The sequence below is a fragment of the Physella acuta genome, unplaced genomic scaffold, assembly GCF_028476545.2.
Source record: "Physella acuta isolate Inbredline_101_S28 unplaced genomic scaffold, ASM2847654v3 ptg000988l, whole genome shotgun sequence".
Lineage (NCBI taxonomy): Eukaryota > Metazoa > Mollusca > Gastropoda > Physidae > Physella > Physella acuta.
In genome coordinates, this window is record NW_026732505.1 from 437,693 (window position 1) to 451,250 (window position 13,558).

General features: G+C 36.3%; 1 long non-coding RNA gene across 1 annotated transcript; it reads right to left on the reverse strand.

Annotated features, from left to right (window-relative positions):
• Window positions 1-1,349: 1,349 nt before the first annotated feature.
• On the reverse strand, window positions 1,350-10,528 carry LOC131954303 (uncharacterized). Its single transcript, XR_009388754.1, has 3 exons — window positions 10,374-10,528; window positions 2,098-2,173; window positions 1,350-1,478 (listed from the first exon to the last, which is right to left on the reverse strand). It is a non-coding gene; the product is annotated as an uncharacterized LOC131954303 (long non-coding RNA).
• Between the last annotated feature and the right edge of the window lie 3,030 nt (window positions 10,529-13,558).

A 13,558-nucleotide genomic window follows, 5' to 3' on the forward strand; every position in this document is an offset into this window, starting at 1 on the left:
ATGGGATCTAAAAAACAAAAAAAGTGTTGATAGTTATAAACGAGCTATTCATTATCATAGCAGGTCAAATTTAATTGGAAAAGTATAATATTTTGTACTTAAAGGTTTGCTTAAAGTGAACTGTGGCAATTATTCCTTTCAGAATATAAAAATCATTGATCATTAAATTTTACAAAAGTTTGTTTCTTAATTATAATTCCCGTTACAATACAATTCTACCTTAGTAAAGGGGAGGTATAATTCCCGTTACAATACAATTCTACCTTAGTAAAGGGGAGGTATTATTCCCGTTACACTACAATTTTACCTTAGTAAAGGGGAGGTATAATTCCCGTTACAATACAATTCTACCTTAGTAAAGTGGAGGTATAATTCCCGTTACAATACAATTTTACCTTAGTAAAGGGGAGGTATAATTCCCGTTACAATACAATTTTACCTTAGTAAAGGGGAGGTATAATTCCCGTTACAATACAATTCTACCTTAGTAAAGGGGAGGTATAATTCCCGTTACAATACAATTCTACCTTAGAAAAGTGCTCGCCTGCAAGACCAAAGGTCCCAGGGAACCTGTCAGGCAGTAGCAGGTGTTTGTGGGCTGACACGGGGGTTGATGTGTTAGTTGTCACGTGACCAGATGCAACACCTGGAAAGGAATCTTGGGCTGGATATATTCTGGCATATATATATATATATATATATATATATATATATATATATATATATATATATATATATATATATATATATATATATATATATATATATATCCATATATATATATATATATATATATATATATATATATCCATATATATATATATATATATGTATTTTTTTAAATTTATTTTTTTATAATAATATATAATATATTTTCGAAAAATCTCTTTGAGAAACTCATGGTATTATAAGGAAATGGTGATTTCAGTAGTTTTTAAATTATACAGATACATATAGTATTTATTGATGTACAAAACTGAAGCTTACCTTTTGTCGACTTACTTGATTGCAGCATCTTTAATATCGAAAGAAATACATTTTATTTCAAAGGTAAAAAGTTAAGAGAAACTGCTACCCTAAACTAACATTTTATTTTTCCAAAGTTTTGCGTCCACTTATTTTTATTCGAGATAAAATATTGAATAATTTACCACAAGCATAGTATTTATTAACACTTCAAATATTTTAAATCAACGAATGAAAATTCCATTTCTTAATCGCCTTAAGGCTCTTTTGACCTTCAGTTGGCGGTGAAACTGTTATTTAAATTTTCTAGTCCATATGTATCTAAATTGTTTGAAACTTTTACATAAGTCTACCGTGGAGTAAGAAGCGATATGTACCTGTCTGTAACAACACGCTTCTAATTGGCTCTTGTCCAACTTATTGAGGCTGTTTAACTTATTTCTACCATTTGCATTGCCTGGATTTGTTTTCAATTGGTTGCAAGTGACATGGGAATCTCGTGATTTTCCCGCCTAAAAAAACAGAAGAAAATGCATGTTGCTAAATTTTCTTTTCAATTAAAACAATACAAAAACATAACTTTTTAATCTATAAATAGCGTTAAAAATAGTCAGATACAGTTAAATAAATAATGAAACAACCGACACATAAACTCCTCGTCTTCATTGTTGCAATGTCTTTAAGCTCCTAGAGAAGATGGATCAACAAGTATCACGTTTACTTCTATGACTGTATCAGCCTGGATGTTATATCCGATGCTATGTTTACCATCTGTCGTCATGTGTAGTCACAGCCGACCACCACATCTCCCCTCAATCTGCCAACCTTCTCAAAACTCTTCTCTCCCATCTAAAATCGAAACCATACAAGAAAGCTCGCTAAACAACATGGATTTAAGCAGTTCCTTGACAGAACTTTTGTGTCAAACGACCACATTTTTAAACACAAAAATTCTGTTTTCTTGATTTTTACGTTTGTTCTGAAAAAAATAATTAATTTCGCTAAAAAAAGAGTTCGAAATATCATTAAATTTTCAAAGCACGTTTTTACGAAAATTCACTTTGGCGTTTGAAACAAAACTACTATCAAGGAACTGTTTTTAAACTTGTTTACTTAAGATTTACAACTAACCTGTAACACTTTAACCAGTAGGACAACTGCCGTTATTGAAATGAGAACGGCAATTAGCGAGAGAACATGTGGAAACCTGTAAGATGGAAAAGTTTGAATTAACATTTAGCGAGCGAAGCCTTACACCAAGTGGAAGTTCACTAAACATAATTAATGTTCTCTATTTTCCTGTCCGAGTTATGTGACACAAATTACACTTAATCGCCTTTATATGTGTGGCGTTAATAAGAAGGAGAGGAAACTTTCTCAACAGAAATAGTTGACCTCACGGTAAGGGTTTCGTAGGCGTCGCGAGGCGGGTACGGGAGGCGGGGCGCGAATCGCACCGGGTGACACCATTTATTTGGGGTGACACGAAGACACAAAAAAATTCAAAATTTATTGAATACATTTTCTTTGCCAGTTCAATGAATGTTTAGTTAAAAAGTATTTTAATTACATAGTAACGATCCCGACAAGGGAGTGGGGTGACACTTTGCCGTAAACATGCAAACTATAGAGAAAACAATACTACACCCAGCTGTATTTCAACCAACTATAGATACACATTCAACATCATTAGTATTAAATGTAAACACTTTAAAGCTTTTTCGGGGGAGGGGGGGGACACCAACTGAAATTTACAGAGACAAATAAGGGGGGTTGACAACATGAGGTGCCGCACAGGGTGTCACCCTACCTAGCGACGCCACTGTGGTTTCGTATAGTTTCTTTTCATATCAAGCTGAGTCACGAAAGTAAACTTCGGGTGCCTAGGGAGATTTAACAAAAATATTTTTCTAATCATGTTCTTATAGATCGAGTTATGTGTCAGGTATATTTCTTGGTCATCAAAACTTATTACCAATAGTAATCTACAATTGGAATTTTTATTATTTTATTTTTTCTAACATTTTGTGTTTTATATCCAGACTTATCCAGTAGATGTAGGCCTGCTGAAATTTCACTAATAGTATCGTGTAGTGGTTAAAATATAAATACAACATAACTCTGTTAAAAAAAATCTACAAAAAAAGTACGTCTAGAATACAACTTTCTAACACAGAACTATAAATATAAATAAAACGAAATAACAACGTCGTGTCATAGAGAAATATTTATTTATTCCAGCAACTAAAAATTTAAATTACTTGAATATTCAATATTCAAATTTAGCTTTTAGAAAGAGTTTTACAAAATAGTAATGCAGGAGCATAAATAAATAATTATTTTATTTTTTTCTTTGTGCCAGGTTATTGTTCAAAACGCTAGATTCCATCAGATCAAGTAAATACAATTTTAATATCAAATTAGGAATATAATTTTAGTAAACTATTTTTTTTACTTACAAAAGTACTATTTTAATAGAAAATAAAAATTTACGATTTTTTTTTTAAATTAACGCGCGAAAATAAAAGTACACGGGAACGTAAATTGTTGTTCGTTTCAGACTCGCTTAAAATTTAAACATGTTGCGAGAAAAAAAAAAGTAAAGTTCACATTTTCAGACGCATAGTGCAGATGAAGTAGAGTGTACATGTTTCTTGGTCCCAGCAAACGAAAGGATAGTGTGGTCAGCTTAAGTGTTCACCTTCCGTATGTCTAAGATTATTAGGGAACCTATTTTAGTATTGGGTTTCCAATATGCTCCTTGTTTAGTTACTAACATAACAGAGTTTCTATCATGTAGGACAAAAGTATAGGTGAAGAGTAAATTCGTTTATATCGTAGGCTTTTTCAATGTAAAATTCAACATTTATCTTTCTCAACTATGTAACGAACGTGAAGAAAAATATAATTCCATCCCACAAACAATTATCATTCGAGTATATTTATTTAGCGCTACTTCAGCGAATCAGTATTGATGTAGAGCTAGTAAAACACTTATACATTTCTGTATTGTTGCACCGAAAATAAAAACGAATCTGTCTGTAACCACAGCAACGACTTAAAAAAAACCGCTGTGATTCGCCCTAATTCTCTATTTGCTGTCTGTAGGTCTATGTTAACACATGCAACAAAAGAAATATTTAAAATACCAGACTGTTAGGGGTATCGCGTTGAGCTAGTTATCTCCCCTTCTGTTATTGAATATAGTAATATATCGAGTGATTTAATTTTGATATCTCCCCTTTGTTTCGAAATCGTTTGATTTATTTTAATAACTAAATTGAAATCTAATTAGATTAAAAAATAGATCGACTTGTAGTGTCATTAAATTGGAACGTATCAGTAAAGTTTGAACAAAATCAATGCATTAGAAGTGAGTCAAAACTTAGTTACAAGATGTGCCACAAACCTACAAACAAACAGACGTTTGGGAACTGAGTAAAATTTAGTAATCAAACTTTACGTCAGAATAAAACTTAAAAACAAAATACGTGCCATTGCCAGACAGCATGGTTTCTATGGCAACCTGTATTCACAGGTTTATGGGCTCCTTGAAGGTGGAGGGTGACTTCCCCTTTCTCCATGGTGGCCATGGGAGTTAAGATTTAGAAAATTGGGGTGTAGTTTATCTGTAGAGAGGTGGAAATAATATCTGAATAAAAAGCTATTTTTAGTTAGGCCGAAACACAGTGCTGACAGCCGTAGTGGGGCGTTCATAAACGACGACGCACTCTTAGGTTGATGAGGGGTTTTGTTACATGGGTGACGAGTGTGAAGGGGGTTTAGGAAAGTTTGACGAGAAACTTTTGTATTTAAAAAGAATGTGATGCTAGAAACTAGACTGTATATGGGGTGTAGGACAAAAGGCCGACATCCAAAAGGCCGACAAGACAAAAGGCCGACACGGACAAAAGGCCTTGTAGTTTGTTCTTGGTTGGACAAAGGCTATAGAAGCAAATCCAAAACTAAATTCAGGCCTTAATCAACGGCCTAAATGGCGCTTAATCAGTTGAGACCTATACATAATTGTGTGTTAAATCATACAATCTTGTGTTTACAAATGTATTTGAAGAAGTTGTCTATGTGTTAAATCATACAATCTTGTGTTTACAAATGTGTTTGAAGAAGTTGCCCATTGTATTAAATTATACATCCTTGACCCGTGTCTCTTCAACCCCTGTATCTGCCACATCACATGTATAACATCATGCACTCTTGTACCAACCCTCCCCAACAAGAAACACACACGCAACCCAAACGCCAACTGCTTCATTTCGTGCATGACACAATCAACACTCTCTTACTCCGGAAGTAAAGAATAAAACAGTCTAACGTAATAGTTTTTTGTTGTTGTTTTTTACAGTTTCTCCATCTTTATAAAATATTTCGTTAATTTTTAGTGTTAATTAGTAGGTTTAAAAAGTTCGTTAATAGAAAGTCGATAATGAAACTGTTGTTACCTAACTTTAAATAAAGCACCCATTACAATTCATGAATTTAAAATTTTTATGGCTTTTTAAAATGTTATTTATGTTTATATAAATAAACTTGTGCTGTTAAAAAATGCACATCATATTCAATATTTGCTTGATATAGTTATATAACTAAATATAGGAACGTTTCAATTTTTGTTTGTTTGATAACTAAACGCATGAAAATAACAGGTACACTTACATGAAGCTAATTTTAGAGTTCCGATTCTGGAAATACCATTGGGTGATTTTCATACTATCGTAGTATGTATGATACTATTGCACAATATTATGAAAAAGCTTTAGTATAATCACACTAGTTCTGGTTGACTTAAGCTTTTCTGATTTTGGGATGACGAGTTGTATTCGACTTTCTTCACATTCCTAACTCACTCCAGTCGGAGTCAGCCAGATTTCTAAGGTTGATCCCATTCTTTTGTATCGGCTGTTGTGTGTGTACGATTTGGCGTGGCTGAGTACTCGCTAAACCAGCAGGTCCCGAACTTTGATCCTATATACTGGTCGGCGTGGTCGAGTCTGTAAAGCTAATGGTTCGAATCCTCGGGTAGATGAGGCTCATCAACCACTCTTCAAGGAGACCAAACTCCAAAATCAAATAACTGCTGCCTTGTAGTTTGTTCTAGGTTGGACAAAGGTTATGGAAGCAAATCCATCAAGAAAAGAAGGTTGAAATCGGAGTCAATGGCCTAACGTATAGTAACCAGTTGACATGTAATACTTAACTGTGTTGAGGCATGGTCGAGTCGGTAAAAGCTCATGGTTGTTAAACTCGAAAAAGTCTCGAGTTCGAACCCTCTGGCCGATAAGGTTCGATCCCTTCCAATATTAAAATTCAGAATGAAGAAGAAGAAGAAGTAGATGACTTTAGCTTTTCTGATTTTGGGATGACGAGTTGTATTCGACTTTCTTCACATTCCTAACTCACTTCAGTCGGAGTCAGCCAGATTTCAAAGGTTGATCCCATTCTTTTGTATCGGCTGTTGTGTGTGTACGATTTGGCGTGGCTGAGTACTCGCTAAACCAGCAGGTCCCGAACTTTGATCCAATCCAACTAACAGGATGGATACATAAAACTTGTAAAGTTCCCTTTCAAATCTTGCGGTCTATAGGGAAGGTTAAGTAGAGTTCGCTTTTTCTGTGTGGTTAGCCGCCTTTACTTTCTCTAACGTGAGCTAGGTACCCATCGTAATTGGGTGGACTCAGGGACGGTCTACTGACTTGAACCCGGACTCAAACTCGAGACTTACGGGTTAGCAGTTTAGCTCTCTAGCGCGAGACCACTCCGTCATAAGACTTGTACTGGAAATTACAGGCGGCTTGTCACAATGATGATCTCAAATTCACTTCATACGTTGAAGTTTAGGAAAACAGATGAACTCTACTTTATCTTCCTATAGGCCGCTAGTACTATACGAGAACTTGTATCAGGCGGACAGATTAACAGATTATCTCAAAGATGATTTCACTTCAATATCTATAAAACTGCAAGCTCTAAAGGATATTCACTCCACTGTGACGATCAAAAACCCTGAACTTCTTCAATGTTTAACTCTCAAATGATTGTTCATGAGTATTGTCTTTGGTCAGGCTTCGAAGAAAATGGAAGCATCTGTCTTAATGTCTAGATCAGGGTTCTCCAAACTTTTCAGTCCGAGGGCCGCATTAACTATCAAATTTCAGTTCGGGGTCAAGTTTCTTCCATGCATGTCTTTGATTTTTCTGGGCAAGGTTCCTCAGCTATAACCAACAAACGTTTTTTCCTTGGACAAAAAGATCACCGCGGGCCGGATTGGGGAACATCGCGGGCCGCATCCGGCCCGAGGAACGTAGTTTGGAGACCCCTGGTCTAGATGATTATACTGCATGAACTGTTTTGCTTATGCTGTATGTAAGGACCTTGTTTAATATTAGTTTCTTTGGCACTAAAATACGATACCCTCAATGTATTGTGGAACTTTTGGTCAATTGGGTGAGTTTGACAATGATATATTTGATATATTACTTATATACGTGTAAGTAGGTAGGTCTGTTAGTGCAATGTGCTTTAAAAACCGGGAAAAAAAACGTAAAAGGCGTGAGCCCAGGCTGCAATGTTTCTTTCAGACTTTTTTCTCAGTGGGGGGGGGGGGGGGCAAAGGTTGTGAGAAATGATAAAAGTTGGGTGATCAGACAAATAAATGTTAGTGAATTGTGAAAGTGTTTCTTCCAGACTTTTATCTCCGGGGGGGGGGGAGGGAGGGGCACTTTAAATGTATGAAGGGGGTGGGGGTTGCGCGGACTAAATCTTCCGGTGGTAGGCGGACACTGGTAAATGTATATATTTTCTATATTAATTCTTTTTCGTTCTGGAAGGGGGGGGCGGTAGTGCTTCAGGGTGTGTGTGGGGGGTGGGGGGGCGACACAAGATGCCTTAAAGAAATACTGCCCGGCTTCAGCCTGATTAGCCTCCCCATTAATCCCCCCCCCCCCACTGACAACAAGACGACAACATTTACGATTAATGAGACCATTACTCTTCAGTGTGTTTATTGTTTACAAAATAACAGTCAAACAGGTAGTTGAACTCGTTCGATGGCCTAGTTTCGCTTCCGCGGAGTGGGTCTATTTTTAGACTGCATGTTTGACAACATACCGATCGTTGAACTCTCATTGTTTACTGTATTTATTTATAGTATATGGTGTCAGACGTCTGGGTAGAGTGTACCATGTGAAATCAACACGAGGGACTAAAAATACACCAAGTAAACACTACTATGTGAAGGTAAATATTTTTTAGTTTGTTGGATTTAAACACAGCATTTTATATAGTGTGACACGATAGGGTACAACGAACTTAACAGAGAAAAGATGAGGTTTTTTTTTGTATTAATACTTGATTATCACAAGATTCGTCATAATGCACATTTCAATGTCTTTTAACTGAAAGATGTGGACGAACAAAATAAAAAGATGCTAAACCTGTTATATTGATTTGGTCTAAAATAATTATGATCAAACTGATTTGTAACTATTCTAAGGATGGCGTGATATCATTTACCACAGGAAAAAGGTGCTAAGTGGAAATTGTAAAGCACCAAATTTTTAAAAAAAAAGCAAAATATGCCCTGTCATTAAATTTTCTGTCGTATTATTGTTGTAGACATTTCTATGTTTACCACGACGAAAAGTGACAGATAGAAAAGTATACCAAAGAAAACAAACCATATGAAAAAATGAACAAATATGAAAAACGCCAGACAAATCAAAGTATTTTGTTTGTTTATTCAATCAAACAATAATCAACAGGTAAAAATATGCTATAATTTAAAATTTATTGAAAAGTGACAAATCTAAAGGTAGGCCTATATAAACGCAGACAAACCCTATGTCAAAATGAACAAATAAAAAAAAACATTAGACCAACGTCTTTTGTTTGTTTATTTTACCAAACAATAATCAAAAGGTAAAAATTCATGAGAAAATTTTAAAATTACTGAAAACATATCAGTTTATGGTCAATGTTATAACATTCACAGCACAAATATGATTTACGTCTAGTCATATAAGATGAACAATACTTAGATGAATGAAATTAGTGGGATGTATTACCACCCAACACACTGCACACCTAGTTGATCTGATAACTGTACAGCAACCCCAAGTATGGTTCTCGTGGTAACATATAATCTTTATCTTAATCCATAACCCTTTTATTTAGATGTATGTAAGGATGGATGCAGTTTAATGTTAAAAGCAAAGAGAGCATAAAGTATTTATGCCCTGTTTTACAATGTATATCTTTTGAGTAATATATTCACTAAAAAATTATCGTATTTTATATGATTACAATTACCTAAACGTATTTTGTACAGACGAACGAGTTTTTAAAAGCTTAAACTTAAACACTGATCTTGAGTTATAATTAAATTAAACACAAAAAGAAAAATATAAAATACTTTAACTACATTAAAAAAACATTAAAAATTAAACCTAGAATGATTGCGTTTTCTCCCATTCCGTATGACCGTTTCTCAAGATCAGGAAAACTAGAGTAATGCCATGTCGGAGCCCAACTTTATTATGTGATCACTGAAAATATAATTTGTTTACAAACATATTAGATTAAAAAAACAATAGCAATCTTCAAAATGAGTACTAAAAACCTATTTGGTATTGAATTAGTCATAAGTAAAGAATAAAATAATTATTGTCTGTATGTGCACGGGCGTTGAAAAAGCATTGGGATGCTTTGTGTAAAGTATGTGGGGGATAGAGGGGATAGGTTATCATAGCTTACATAAGGGGAAACGGGAAAGCTGCGCTTCATTACAAGTTTTCGCCCATTTAATCCACTATCAATATGTGTCGGAGGTGTGGTGGGGGGGGGGGGGGGTAAACTATAAATCATCGGTCTATTGAACGAACGGGGATGCCAAAAAGTCTTGAAGCCTATGCTATGAATAGAAGGACACATGAAATTGGTCTATGTAAACTCTGCATCCATGTTAAACATTACATTAGTTGTTTTTCTTTTTCAAAACTAGCACACACTACCGGTCAACCCTCACACGTGCTAGACAGCTAGAGACATCGTTTCTTTTAGATAATATCAGTTTCTTACCTGTGTGTGGGGGGGGGGGGGGGCATTTATAAGAATTATTTAAATAAATGCTATTTAAAATATTTAAATACCATAATCCTTTTTTGTTACGACCGGGAAGGGTCTTAAATACCCCGGTGGGGAATAAACAACCCCTTCTGTTTCCTCCCCGACCCAGAAGAGTTGCCTGAAAGAAACACTTGCTAAGAATGATCCAAAACTAGATCTCTAAGTGAAGATAAAATGATATTGAGTTTAAAGAAAATGTTGAAAAGATAACCACTTGATAGACAAAATAAAAGAAAGGATAATTAGAAAATATTCAAAGCGCCTACCGAAACTTCGGAATACGAAAGATCGCGGTACTACTTTGTTAGCTTTTATTTGCCTGCTATCTTCCGTTTAGAATGTTAGAATGAGAATTCACGTGCGCACATTATTTAAAGTAGCACAATAGACGCGGGCTGATTTGCGTAGCTGATATTTAACAGGTCATACACACACTTTGCTAACCCCCACCTTCCCCCGCCCCCTTTTTCCACCACCACTAACACCACCACCATCTCTTCCCCTAACGCAATCGTAGCCATTATTCTAAAAATAACTCAATGTTTACAAACTGAACCTTGGCCTAGTTACGTTAACTGGTTTTGCAGCCATTTTATTCTCTCAATGTCTGTTATATGTTTACATAAATTGCATGCAGTTTTTTATTCAGCTTTTGTAGCATTTATATTTTATATTTTATATAAAGTAGACATAAAGATTATACATTCTCTATAATCTATTTATTTCGAGAGGCCAAGTAGCAGTGATTGAAAACAAGATAATCATAACCATGAATTCTTCTACAAAGGTAACCAACAAGTTCATAAACTAGTATTAGATTTTGGGTCAGTAGAGTAAAAAGGAAACTGAATTACCTTAGGGCTACTACGAAACAACGCCAAATTTAACAACAACAAGCTATAAATAGAAGTAACGATTACACAGCAGTGAGCGAGTCAGACAGACGTGGTGGCCTTGACACGTTGAACTAGCAGACGGCTCTTCATTATGGATTAACCCTAGGAGGGGTGAGGGTAACAGGGGGGAGGGAGGGCGGGAATGTTGACGAACTATCATTTTTCAAGAAATGTTATTGCTACCTGGGGTAAATAACACTGTATGTATATTAAAGTTAGAGGTTTTCTAGTACAAGGCGAATGAGAACGTGATTCAACTTGAATGCACAATTCTGAACTGACCGTCAAGAAATAATATAAAAATCACAATAAAATGCTGTTTTAAAAAACGAACTCCGAGCCTTACCCTAAGGTTGTAATGTAAATAAACATGAAAGTGTTTGTCGATCTGTTCAAGTTGTATGCATTATAACACAGTTCATACAATCAGTGGCGTAGCGAGGTCGGGTGTCACCCGGTGCGGCACTTAATGGTGTCACCCCCCCCCAGAGGCGTAGCGACCCTTCCCGGGGACAAACATTCAAATTTTCGATTTGCACCCCCCCCCCCCTCAAACTTTCGATTTACACCCCCCTCAACTTTTCGATTTCCACCCCCCACCCCCCTTCAAACTTTCGATTTGCACCCCCCCCTCAAGTTTTTCTCTATATATTTTGCTATTTTTTGCCTTGGTGTCACCCCCCTAAATGGTATCACCCGGTGCGGTCCGCACCCCCCGCCCGTCCTCGCTACGCCCCTGCATACAATCATCATCAAACTTTGGCTAGTTGTTGAGTACACTATTGCAAAGGTTCCTATAATAATAAAAAAATGATTAGGGCTCCTGCACAGTCGTAGATGTGGGGACGGCGTGGCCTAGAAGTAGACTGCTTACTCGTAAGTCTCGAGTTCGAATCCGGATTTGGTAGAACGTCCCTGAGTCCACTCAGCTCTGATGGGTACCCAACTCACGTTAGGGAAAGTAATGGCGGGCGGGCATAGTGCTGACCACACTATTTCTTCATATGCCGAGGTCACAGAAACAGGTGCTCTACTTCACTTGCCCCATGAAACGTCACATTAAAAAAATGGGAACAGTACTTATTACTTTTTACAGGGGTCAGTGGGATAATTAGAATAAAAAATCAAACTACATGATCCTAAGACGCCATGGTCGTCTCGTGATACGTAACGTTTATATCTCCTCCATAAGCTCTATGGCGTCTACATTCATTTTAAAGAACGCCCTACACTGGGGATACTGACGATGGCAATTAACAAAACACGGGGTGGACCCGTTCGAGACTGAATAACTGTAACCGCTGGCTCCCATGTGCGCTTTTCAGCACCCCTGAAAGTTAAGTTGAAGTCCCGGGTTCAAATCCCGGACGAGCCCTCAATTATATGTTGTGAACACACGGACATGCCTTTCGGGTGATATGATGCGTAGCGCAACATATAAGACAAACCACCACAAACGGGTTACAAAACAAGACTAAATAAAACAAAGGCTCGTTGAAACTAAAAAAAAAGAGAATTTAATATCTACACTATCTACACATCACACAGTCTATTCTAAACATAAAACACACAAGCTAGTAAAACTATGATATAGTGGCTAATATCTAGTATAGACCAAACCTATACTAACCTTAGAGATCTGGACGAAACTTTGGCAATCTAACACGTTTTCATACACTTTATATACCCTTTAATAAACTGGTACAAACCGGACAATAACAACTCACGGCACGAGAACTGAACAGGGACGAACGGGATAGGGTACCAAGAAACAACAACATTCACCCCCAATCATCCCCCTTCACTCGTTCACTGCAGGTGTTCTACTTCTAGCCTACGCATGTGGGGTGTGATCAATATAAACTCAATGCATTCATACAACAAACTATGAGGCGTCTGAAGTGTAGTTAAGACAAACACGCGCCACAACAACAAATGTCAAAGAATTGTTATACCAAAAGGTGTTTATATCAAAATAGCTCTACTTCCTATTAATAGAAAATCTATAATTCCATATCTAGAAACAACTGATGGCGAAGATTGATAAATCCTGCGGTTAATTTAACGACACAACATACTAAACAAGAGTTGAACGCTGACAATATTTAATTGTTTAACAATGTTCAACGGATGCATAGTTTTGTAATTAAATAGACCTATTAGATTTGAATCATTAATTCTTAGATATCAGAAGACGGTTCCATAACCGTTTGTCCTGAGATAATTTGTCCTATCACCCAGAAGATTGGCAAGTCAGTGGAGTCTACCTGATTAATCGATTGTTTGTAGGCAATAGGCAGTGAATCAATTATACGTGGTGACCGTGACCTAGTTAGAACGGATCAAGGTTTTCGAGAAATTTATGAGGCATAACATGTTGACAAGAAAAACTTAATTTTGTTTGAGGAAATCCCCTCCAATGAAACAGTTAAAAACGAAATAGAAATAATTAGGCAAACGTTGTTTCAGAAGGTATACGTATTTGAGCAGGTAGACAAAAGTTGTGTGAGTATGTAGACAAAAGTTGTGTGAGTAAGTAGACAAAAGTTGTGTGA